This window comes from Salmo trutta, chromosome 16 (genome assembly GCF_901001165.1).
Source record: "Salmo trutta chromosome 16, fSalTru1.1, whole genome shotgun sequence".
In the NCBI taxonomy this organism is placed as follows: Eukaryota; Metazoa; Chordata; class Actinopteri; order Salmoniformes; family Salmonidae; genus Salmo; species Salmo trutta.
This window is the reverse complement of record NC_042972.1, coordinates 26,588,238-26,600,096: the sequence shown is the minus strand read 5'-3', so window position 1 is coordinate 26,600,096 and position 11,859 is coordinate 26,588,238. Positions and strand designations below refer to the sequence as shown.

The following is an 11,859-nucleotide window of genomic DNA, read 5'->3' as shown; positions in this document are numbered from 1 at the left end:
TTCTTGATTTGGCCAACTGTTGTGAAGGAGTCTTTCTTCACCAGGGAAATAATTCTGTCATCCACCATAGTTGTTTTCCGTGATCTTCCGAGCCTTTTGGTGTTCCTGAGCTCACCAGCGAGTTTGTTCTTTTTAAGAATGTACCAAATAGTTGATTTGGCCACACCTAATGTTTTTGCTATCTCTGATGGGTTTGTTTAGATTGTTCAGCTTAACCATGGCTTGCTTCACTGGCAGTGACAGCTCTTTGGATTTCATATTGAGGGTTAACAGCAACAGATTCAAAATGCAAATGCCACACTTGAAATCAACTCTAGACGTTGTATCTCCTGTGATAGAAATGTTATACATGTGCTTTCTTATAACTAATTTCTGTGTTCTATTCATATGCTGTTCTATAAACCAATTTTTGTGTTCATGCAAGTGGCTGACTGAACGAATCATCACTATCAGTAGCTGCAATTTGGCAGTACGCCCAGACCTTGTTTTGAGAACGAAAGATATCTCAGTTTCAATGTCTCAGCTTAGAGAGAAGAAGCCTTGTAAGGTATTGCTATCACATGTTATGAACCAGTATTGGTCAGCCACATGAATGAAACAAAACTGTAATGATTAATTAATTATGCTAAATCATGCAAATATAACTTGTCTGTGTATAACCATATATAAGACAACTGCTGGGACTGCCCAAGCAGAGCTCCTGATTGACATGTGTATTATGGTGCATTGAGTTGGTTGGAATCTCTCCAGCGCGCTGACAATAAACAATGATTCATATTAAGATTGACTTTGAGTATCCCTGTGTAAGAATTTCCACAACACTGCTTACTTGTAAATTAACTAATGAGGGAATAACACACACCAGGCCATGGAACAGCTGAGCAGCCAATTGTCCAATTACTTTTGGTCCCTTAAAAAGAGGGGGACCACATGTAAAAAGTGCTGTAATTCCTCCACCCGATTTGGATGTAAATACTCTCAAATTAAAGCTGAATGTCTGCACTTTCAGCTCATATTCATTCATTATTCATTATTGAATTTAAACTGCAATATGCTGTGGTAGACAGCTAAAATAATACAATGTCCAAATATTTATGGATCTGACCATATATGTTTCTTTTGAGCTTCACTTTTAATAATTCAGCATGACCTGAACTTGATAGATTGGTCTTCTGTAACTAAGCCACTCAGGAACATTCAATGTCATCTTTGTTAGCAACTCCAGTGAATATTTGGCCTTGTGTTTTAGTTTATTGTTCTGCTGAAAAGTGAATTTGTCTCCCAGTGTCTGTTGGACAGCAGACTGAACAAGGTTTTCCTCTAGGATTTTGCCTGTGCTTAGCTCTAGTCCATTTATATTTATCCTAAAAAACTGCCGAGTGGTACTCAGTGATGGATGTGTTGGAATTACCTTATTAGAAACGGGATGCATATTTTGTATAAGCCTCCTTTTCATTAATTTTAGGTTAGTATTGTGGAGTAACTACAATGTTGTTGATCCATCCTCAGTTTTGTCTTATCACAGCCATTAAACTCTGTAACCAGAGGTGTAAATTAACTAAGTAAAAATACTTCAAAGTACTACTTAAGTCATTTTTGGGGGGTATCTATTCTTTAATTTGCTATTTATATTTTTGACCACTTATACTTTTAGTCCACTACATTCCTAAATAAAATAATGTATATTTTACTCCATATATTTTCCCTGACACCCAAAAGTACTTGTTACATTTCGAATGCTTAGCAGGACAAGAAAGGGGTCTAATTCACGCACTTATGAAGAGGACATCCCTCATCTACTACCTCTGAACTGGTGGACTCACTAAACACATATTATTAGTTTGTAAATTGTGTCTGAGTGTTGGAGTGTGCCCCTGGTTATCTGTAAATAAATAAAAACAAGAAAATGGTGCAGTCTGGTTTGCTTAATATACATTTTTTTAAATGATTTATACTTTTACACTTATGTATATTTTACTTATGTGCATTTACTTTTGACACTTAAGGATATGTAAAAAGCAAATACTTTCAGACTTAGTAGTATTCTACTGGGTAACTTTCACTTTTACTTGAGTCATTTTCTATTAAGGCATCTTTACTTTTACTCAAGTAGGACAATTGGGTACTTTTTCCACCACTGTCTGTAACTGTTTTAAAGTCACCGTTGGCCTCATAGTGAAATCCCTGAGTGGTTTCCTTCCTCTCCGGCAACTGAGTTAGTAAGGACACCTGTATATTTGAAGTGACTGACTGTATTGATACACTTTATATGGTGTATGTAATAACTTCACCATGCTCAAAGGGTTATTCAATGTCTGCTTTTTTATTTTACCCATCTACAAATAGGCATTGGAAAACCTCCCTGATCTTTGTGGTTGAATCTGCGTTTGAAATTCACTGCTTAACTGAGGGACCTTACAGATAATTGTATGTGTGGGGTACAGAGATGAGGCAGTCATTCAGAAATCATGTTAAACACTATTATTGCACACAGTGTGAGTCCATTCAACTTATGTGACTTGTTAAGTAAGCTTTTACTCCTGAACTTATTTAGGCTTTCCATAACAAAGGGGTTGAAAACTTATTTTCATAAAACATTTCACCTTTAAACGTTTTATTCATTTGTAAAGATTTTTAAAAATATAATGCCACTTTGACATTATGGGGTATTGTGTGTAGGCCAATGACAAAAAAAATCTTAATTTAGTACATGTTAAACGCAGGCTGTGACAGTTTTTTTGGGAAAAAGTCAAGGGGTGTGATTACTTTCTGAAGGCACTGTATCAATAAATCTTGTGACCTTGTTGATGCCTAATATTGTCACGCCCTGACCTGAGAGAGCCTTTTTTATGTCTCTATTTAGGTTTGGTCAGGGTGTGATTTGGGTGGGCATTCTGTCCTTTTTTCTATGCTTTGTATTTCTTTGTTTAGGCCTGGTATGGCTCTCAATCAGGGACAGCTGTACATCGTTGTCGCTGATTGGGAGTCATACTTAAGCAGCGTTTTTCCTTTGGGGTTTTGTGGGTAGTTATTTTCTGTTTAGTCATTTGTTACCTGACTGAACTGTTTGGCTTTTGTTTATTTGTAAAGTGTTCTCTTTTTCCATTAAATTACAAAGATGAGCACTAACCACACTGCACTTTGGTCTACTCTTTCAGACTGCCGTTACAAATATGTACTTCCAATGATACCACCTCTGTGTTATGTGTGCAATCAAACTTGAAAACAAGGTTTGCCATAACAAAGGAGTGGAATATTCACTCAAGCCATTACAGCTTTCCATTTGTAATCAATTTGTTAATCTCTAAAAACATAATTCCACTTTGACATGGTGGAGTATTGTGTGTAGGCCAATAATGGTCTGGGCTGTTTTTCATGGTTCAGGCCGCATAGTTTCAGTGAAGGGAAATCTTAACGCGACAGCACACAATGGCATTCTAGACGATTCTGTGTTTTGTGGCAACAGTTTGGGGAAGGCCCTTTCCTGTTTCAGCATGACAATGCCCCAGTTCACAAAACAAGGTCCATACAAAAAAGGTTTGTTGAGATCGGGGAACCAACTCCATATTAATGCCCATGATTTAATGAATGAGATGTTCGATGAGCAGGTGTTCACCCACTTTTGGTCATGTAGTGTAGCTGCCACCTGGTAGAGGGCCTGCCCATTGGCGGTGCGGCCCAGGCCGGACTTCAGCCCTGGGGATCAGCTGCTGCAGCTCCAGCAGCTTTGGGTCTCCTTCCAGGGTGCGCGGTGGGTGAAGATCTGGTATATACTGGGGCCATAGGTTTCTTTGTTGGCCATGAGGATGGCATAAATGCAGGATATGAGACCGATGAGGCCGTGGAGATTATGGATGCCAGACTGGTCTTGGATCCTGAAGCTGTAACGTGTACGCTAAGAATTGGGAAGCAAGTAGAGGGAGTGAGTTCAATAAATAACAGAACATAGAACAAAACAAGAAACACAAACACAGAGTCAATAACGCCTGGGGACAGAACCAAAGGTAGTGACGGATACAGAGGAGGTAATCAAGAAGGAGATGGAGTCCAGGTGAGTCTCATGAGGCGCAGGTGCACGTAATGATGGTGGCAGGTGTGCGTAATAATGAATAAACTGGTGACGTCGAGCGCCGTAGAGGGGGAGCGGGAGTAGATGTGACAGAAGCGGCAGTTCAGGAAAGGGGTGAGGTACCTGTATCCCGTGAAGCAGGCTGTGCAACCCATGACCCCCAGGGCGTAGGCGGCTGCAGGGGAGATCATCATGTCCACGGAGGCCCCAACAGTCACACCACCCGCCAGAGTCACATTCTGAATGTTGGCCATGGTGATCTAGCCTCTCTTTTTGAATAGGGCAGATAAGGCGAAGGCTGTCATTGACAAGGAGCTGAGGCCTATGAAGGTCTGCAGGACAAGCCTGTGCTGGTCAAAGTTGAGAGGGCCAGAACACCCAGAGAACCAGGGTGCCCATCACCGACAGGATGTCTGACTGGTAACTAGTAATCTCTTTGACGTGGCCATCGTTCAGGCTCGACTGGTACAGCACAAACGTGACCCCCAACCAAAAGTAACAGACAAACAGATAGATGAGGATGGAGCCACCTGCGTCGTTGTTCTTTAGGTATTTCAGCACAGCCCACTCTGTCACGGCAAAGATATGGACCTCTAGCAGGTCCTCTAGCGGGCTGTTCTTTCCCAGCACCGCCCCAAATGAGATAAGCACCACGGTGCATGTAAACTCAGCATTGACCAGGTTGACGACCCCAAGGTGGATATTTCCATCGGAGTATAACTGGAAGTAGCCCTGGACCAAGTAGCCCTGGACCTTCCCACTGGATGGTTGATGGCTGAAGACCATCCCACTAAAGCCGTAAAGCCACATGAAGGCCAGCAGGCAGCCGCAGGAAGGCCAGCAGGCAGACAAAGATCATCATCTGCATGTCAGCGAAGAAGGGACAGTCTTGATACAGGGAGTTGTCCATAGGTTTGGTCTCATTGTTCCTGAAACTTGCCATTGGCATTGTCGTCATAGGTGACAAAGCTGGCACAGAGACCAAGGAAAACCACTTCCATCACCAGTTCCAGCACTGGCGAGCGCACCCTCAGGCTAGTGAACTTATTCATGGTGCAATGGACAGCTCACAGAGACCAATTACTCTAGCAGCAGCGCTCTCTCCTTCCCTTTCTACCTCTCCAGCCAGATAAGTGTCTACCAGCATTGGGCAGAGAGCAGACGCACGCACACCACACAGCTACACAAGGACTCCACATCTCTCCCACTCAGGACAGAGTTGTACTTTGGTCCCTCAAATTAACCAGCATGTTCTACAGTTTCACAACACAATGTGTACTGATGGAATTATTATAGATTCAAATAAAATAAATTGGTAGGGTTGTAGCCATGGAGGGTCTATTTTGATTAAGAAAGTAAATGTTTTTTTTACTTCCCAACTATTTGTTACTTTAAGCCTCAAATTAGAATTTCTATTGTGAGAGGGATTCATTTTTGTATTTTCAATTTTTTTATTTAACCATTATTTAACTAGGCAAGTCAGTTAAGAACAAATTCTTATTTACAATGACGGCCTACGTCGGTGTCACGTCCTGACCAGTAGAGGGAGTATTTGTATTGTAGTTTGGTCAGGACGTGGCAGAAGGGTATTTGTTTCATATGGCTCGGGTTGTGTGTGTTATTAAATGGGTGTTTGGTTTATGTAGTCTGGGGTTTGATTATATGTTCTAGTGTTGGTTTTCTATGGTTTTCTAGTCTGTCTATTTCTGTGTGGTTTGTGTGGCTCCCGATCAGGAACAGCTGTACGTCGTTGTTCCTGATTGGGAGTCATATATTAGATGCTTGTTTTCACCTGGGGATTTTGTGGGTAGTTGTCTTTTGCACTGCTAGTGTTCTTAGCCTGTGAAACTGTCGTCTTTTGTTTTGAGGTTCTCTTTATTTAATAAATTATAAAGATGAGCATCCACATTCCCGCTGCATTTGGTCATCTCTATCCAACGACAGTCGGCCAAACCCGGACGACGCTGGGCCAATTGTGTGCTGCCCTATGGGACTCCCAATCACGGCTGGTTGTGATACAGTCTTAATACTGTAAAAAGCACTGAGCTAATGAGCTAATGCCTTCAAGGTATTACAGTATTCAACCCTTTTACTAAACAAAAAAACTTGGATTTCTTTTTATTCATTGCAATTACTAGTAATTCTACTTCATTAGAATACAGCACAATATATTCCACAGCATATTTCTGCAGTCCCACCCACCAACGAATTTTTGACTACACCTCTGCATTGGAGTAAATACCTTTGCTTTAGCCCCTATCAGTGAACTGGTGTTGGACCAATACCTCACAGTGAACTGGTATTGGGTTGGTAAGTGATTTTGTAAACATTGATGCATTGCAGGCAAGCTCTGTTTCAAATTGTGTTTCATTGTGTGAGTATGTTGACATCTAGTGGGAATACATAGACATTACATGAACTCTCTACAACAGTGGTCCTCCAAAATTCGACCCCACCTGATAATAATTATATTTTGTATTCTCAGAATTTGTAAGCTATGATTTATTTTCAGGGATGACATGCACTATTTTGCTGTGCCAATTTCCCGCTCAGTTTAGGAGTAGGCCTAGTCATTCTCATCTATGACATCTCTGAGTGGGGTTTTAGAAAACTCAAAAACTGTTTTCTTGAATTGTGCATGTCATACAATAAGCTTTGTGGATTTGGCATATTTCTGCATATGTAATGTTTTCTATAGGACATTTCAAATGTAGCCTAGGATAACATTATCTAGCGTATCTCAATTTATCACCAATCGCTTTCTAGACTAGACTACCCTAGCCTACATTTTAGTTTCACATATATTAGGCATATAGGTAGCACCCTATAACATAAAACATATTTATCGGCAGGAACCTGCTCTAAGCTCACCAATTGCCGTTCTCCATTGTGTCCCTCACTCCCTCAATCTAGCTATGCTGGCTGGGAGGAGAGGGGGAGAATCACACTGGTAGACTAGACTAGACTAGACGTAATATAGTAAATGTAAATCTGTGATACTCAAATTAGTATGATATGTTACGTTTGGAATAGTTACTTAAGACATGGTTCCATAAAGCAAAAACAAAATTATGGTGGTTGGTCGGTGTGGATGGGTGGGCGTTCAACATGAACGTCTAGCAGCACAAAGGTTGCGAGTTTGAATCCCATCATGGACAATTTTAGCTAATTATCAACTACTTACTACTTTTTAGCTACTTATCATGTTAGCTAAACCTTACCCTAACCTTAACCTTAACCCTTTTAGCTAACCCTTCCCCTTAACCTAACCCTAACCTTAAGCCTTTAACCTAACTCCTAAACTTAACCTTAACCTTAATCCTAACCCCTAACCCAGTGGTGTAAAGTACCTAAGTAAAAATATTTTTAAGTACAACTTAAGTAGTGTTTTGGGGTATCTGTACTTTACTATTTATATTTTTGACTACTTTTACTTCACTACATTCCTTAAGTAAATATTGTACTTTTTACTCCATACATTTTCCTTGACACCCAAAAGTACTTGTTACATTTTGAATGCTTAGCAGGACAGGAAAATAGTCAAATTCACGCATTTATCAACCGAACATCCCTGATTATGCCTACTGCCTCTGATCTGGCGGACTTACTATACACACATGCTTTGCTTGTAAATGATGTCTGAGTGTTGGAGTGTGCCCCTGGCATTCCGTAAATTAATGAAACAAATGGTGCCATCTGGTTTGGTTAAATGTAAGGAATTTGAAATGATTTATACTTTTACTTTTGATACTTAAGTATATTTTAAACCAAGTACTTTTAGACTTTTACTCAAGTAGAATTTTACTGGGTGACTTTAACTTTTACTTGAGTCATTTTCTATTAAGGTATCTTTACTTTTATTCAAGTATGACAGTTGGGTACTTTTTCCACCACTGGGCCCTAACCCCTAGCATAGCTAATGTTAGCCACTTAGCCACCTAGCTAGAATTCGTAAACATTTCATACATTTTTCTAATTCGTAACATATTGTACATTTTACATGACCTATTGTTCGTTTTGCAAATTCGTGACATTTAATACAAATTGTAATTCAGAACATATCATACGAAATGGGTGATGGACATTCACAAATGAATACATACCATACATATCATAGTAAATTATATTTCTCGGATTTACGTACATAATAATACGAACTACTCTGAGACTAGGTTGCAGCGTTGGGTTGGTGTTGGTTAAGTAGACTGGAACTGACCTTTTTTTTCAATGATGAACGGCCTGAGTGAACTATCTTCATTTAGCCACCTTCTTTGACTACGTGGGAGGGGGTGTCATGTAGAAATATCTTGCTTGTCAACTCCAAATGGCTCACATGCCTCATATTTAGTTGTCTAGATTTTTCCACAACTTTTAAATCTTGCATTGAATTGTGGCATCGTTCCAATCATTTAAGCAACATAAAAGATAGTATGCACCCCCTGTAGATTATTAGATATGGGTGTTCATCTTCTGGTGATGCAGGCCTATCCCAGTGGGCACAGATGTCAATTCAACGTCTATTCTACATTGGTTCAACGTAATTTCATTGAAATGACGTGGAAACAACGTTGATTCAACCAGTGTGTGCCCAGTGGGATGATTCTGATAAAGCTGTGGCTTTCCCTGATCTAGACTTCATAAAAATGATTAGGTTTAGCTATTTCATCTGGGATTAAATATAGACTACTGTAATGAAATGAATAAAAACTATATTTTTAATAGTCAACCTACGCATAATTTTCTCATATAGGCTTATCAATACATGCATAGATGACAGCCTCATGAGTCTAACATTTTGGTTCTGTGAGTGACATTTATTTACAGTAGAATAATGTTGTAGCTATGTATGCGTCCTGCATTTTAATAGATACAGTTTCTCAGCTTTTTGAAATAATTCTCCATATAACGGTGTTTGAATGTGTGATTCCCTAAATCCACACCACTTCGATACAGCTATGACTGGAAGTGACTTTTCGTAGCAGGTTAGGATAGCATTTTTGCTAACCCTAACCCTTTTCCTAACCTTAACCTAATTCTCATAGCCTGCCACATTACTTCTCCTAACCTGTTACGAAAAAGTCACTTCCGGTTGTAGCTGTATCTCATTTGAATGCTGGTGTCACAAACCGTATCACAGTCCTTTCTAGAAAAAAATGGTCAGTGTTATCCGGAATCATTGGGACTTCCCTACCCCCATTGAAGTCGACATTTTAAATGGTTAAGGTAAGGGTTAAGGTTAGGTAAGGGTTAAGGTTAGGGTTAGGTTAGGGGTTAAGGTGGAGTGGCCATATACGTAAAGTCAAATTTCTTGGCGTCCCAATCTTTAAATATTTCTGTTCCCATAAATTTGAGCTCCTTGTTGTCGATGTGTCCATAAACCAGAATATACATGTATTTGTTGCTTGGATTTACTGTGCCCCTGTTGCCATGGCGGATGCTATTTGTGTAATATCTGAGTGTTTAACACCTTTTTCTGTCCTCGGAGTTCGGTCATTTTAGGGGATTTGAATATGGATTGGCTATCCCTGGCCTCAGATCAATTTAAGAGTATATGCATTGATTTTAATCTGACTCAATTTATCTCAAACCCATACGGCTAAATGTGAAAATCCCTGTTAACTCCTCATTGATTGATAACATTTGTACTAATAACCCACATAAATATTTGTCTAGTGGAGTATTTGCAGATTCATTTAGTGATAATTTTCCCATAGTATGTATTAGAGATACGAAACAGCAAAATACTAATCCTCGTATAATTAAGAGGAGACATTTTAAAAAGTTTTCTCCTTAAGGGTTTTGAAATGACATGTTCAACTCTGATTTAGTCACTCTCTCCTGTATTCCTGACCCTCAGTTGGCTCCAGAAAATGTATCCTCCATATTTATCCCTCTGGCAGATAAACATGCCCCTTTTAAATAATTTAGAGTCAAAGATAGATCATCTGAGCTATCTGAGCTCATTCAGATGATAAATTAGGCCTGGGCCAAAGCAAGGAAAACTGACTCTGTAGTGGATTGGCAATCTTTCAGACAATTGAGAAACAGATGTACTATCTCGATTAAGAAAGCTAAATCAAGCTACTTTTTAAGCTCTATCTCTGACTCTGCTGGTGATCCAGTAAATGCACTGAAGCGTACCAATTCCTCTTTTTCCCTGCCTAAGCAAGTTCTGTCTGACTCTGGCATCCTAACTGAGAAGAATGGGATAACAATTCTCTTTTTTTATTTTATTTGTGTTTTCATTTCAACAGTTTACAATCAGTGATGTGCTAGATGCCTTGCTTATGATTGATGTAAAAAAAAATCCACTGGGGCTGATATGCTTAACACATTTTTGCTGCATCTCTCAGCTCCCCTGATTGCTTAATCATTAACCCATATTTTTTACTTGACGATTATATCTGGTACTATTCCCAAGGTTTGGAAGGTGGTCCATGTATTCCCCCTTCACAAACGTGGTGACCCTTGTGACCTAATTAATTATCGCCCTATTTCTAAACTTTCCGGCCTAGTTATAATATTTAATCCAACACAACAATTTTAGTAGCACTGTACTCTCTACCAGAAAGTTGGTTGCCCATCTTTGATGTCACGTAGGTTGATTCATTTCTATGTTTTCATTTATGAAGCACTTTTACAAAAAGTTCCACTGTACCTAACATCATTACTACATTTTTTACATATAAAACACCCGGTCTCAGGGATGGCTAACTCTGGAAATTCCTTTGGTCTCTACTGAGTTATATATCTCAGCTTTTAGTTTTCTTGCACCTTATTTGTAGAACAATCTTCAAAATATTCTTTAATTTGGTGTTTTGGTGCTTTTAGGGCAATTCAGAAAGATGATTGAGGACCTTATTTCTGATGAATGTTTTTGTTTTTATGACCTTTTTCTTCTTACTGCTTGCATTTTGGATTTTATTTTGGTGTGTGTATTTTCTGTAACTTATGTAATTCAGGGCTCATCTGTAAAAAAGACCTTCGTCTCAGTATGACTCCCTGATCAAATAAAGGTTCAATTAATAAAAATAAAAAAGGTTAAGCTACGGGTTTAGGGAAGGCACTTCCAAAGGATTCTTGATAGCACTGACCATCAACAAATTGTGATGTTTGAGGACCACGGTTCCGGTTCAGGAAAAAGATGGCGTAAGTGCATGCTGAGTTTGAATCAAGCAGCTCGTCGAGCAAAGTTAGTGAAAACGAATGTTCTGAATGGACAACAGTAGTAGTGAAAATTGGAACAAAAAGGAAATTGTCTAAATTTGGATACATGTATGAATGATAATGAATCGCTTCTTGTTGGGATGCGTTTGTTGAGTCAGGATGCATATTTTGGAAACCCGTTTGAGGTGTTGAAAATGGGGAAGTATGCGCTGGGAAAAGTGGAGCCTGTCAGAGTGACCAGGAGTGGTCTTATTTTGATTAATTGTATTTTTGAAGAGCAGCGGGAGATTGCAGTGGGCCTCAAAATAATCAGAACAACAGACGTTTGTGATTTGAACTTCGGAGTAGAGCACCCGTCAAAGGAGTCATCTCATGGGTGACGATGGATGTTCATGTTGAATACCTGAAGACAATTCCTGGTGTGGTTGGTGCCTGGCGTCTGACCCACTGGGTGAATGGAGAAAAAGAAGAAAGTCTGTCGGTCCTGTTGTTTTTTTGATAAAGAGCAAATACCTACGCATGTGAAGCTTGGTTATAAGATACACTGTAAGATACACCGTAAGAGCTTTCGTCCCCAAACCACTGCAGTGTAAGAATTGTAAAGGATTTGACCATGTTTCAAG

The 11,859-nt window shown here is 39.5% G+C and overlaps 1 pseudogene; it reads right to left on the bottom strand.

The window, feature by feature from the left end:
* Positions 1 to 313: 313 nt before the first annotated feature.
* On the bottom strand, positions 314 to 5,121 carry LOC115151206 (ammonium transporter Rh type B pseudogene; annotated as a pseudogene).
* Between the last annotated feature and the right edge of the window lie 6,738 nt (positions 5,122 to 11,859).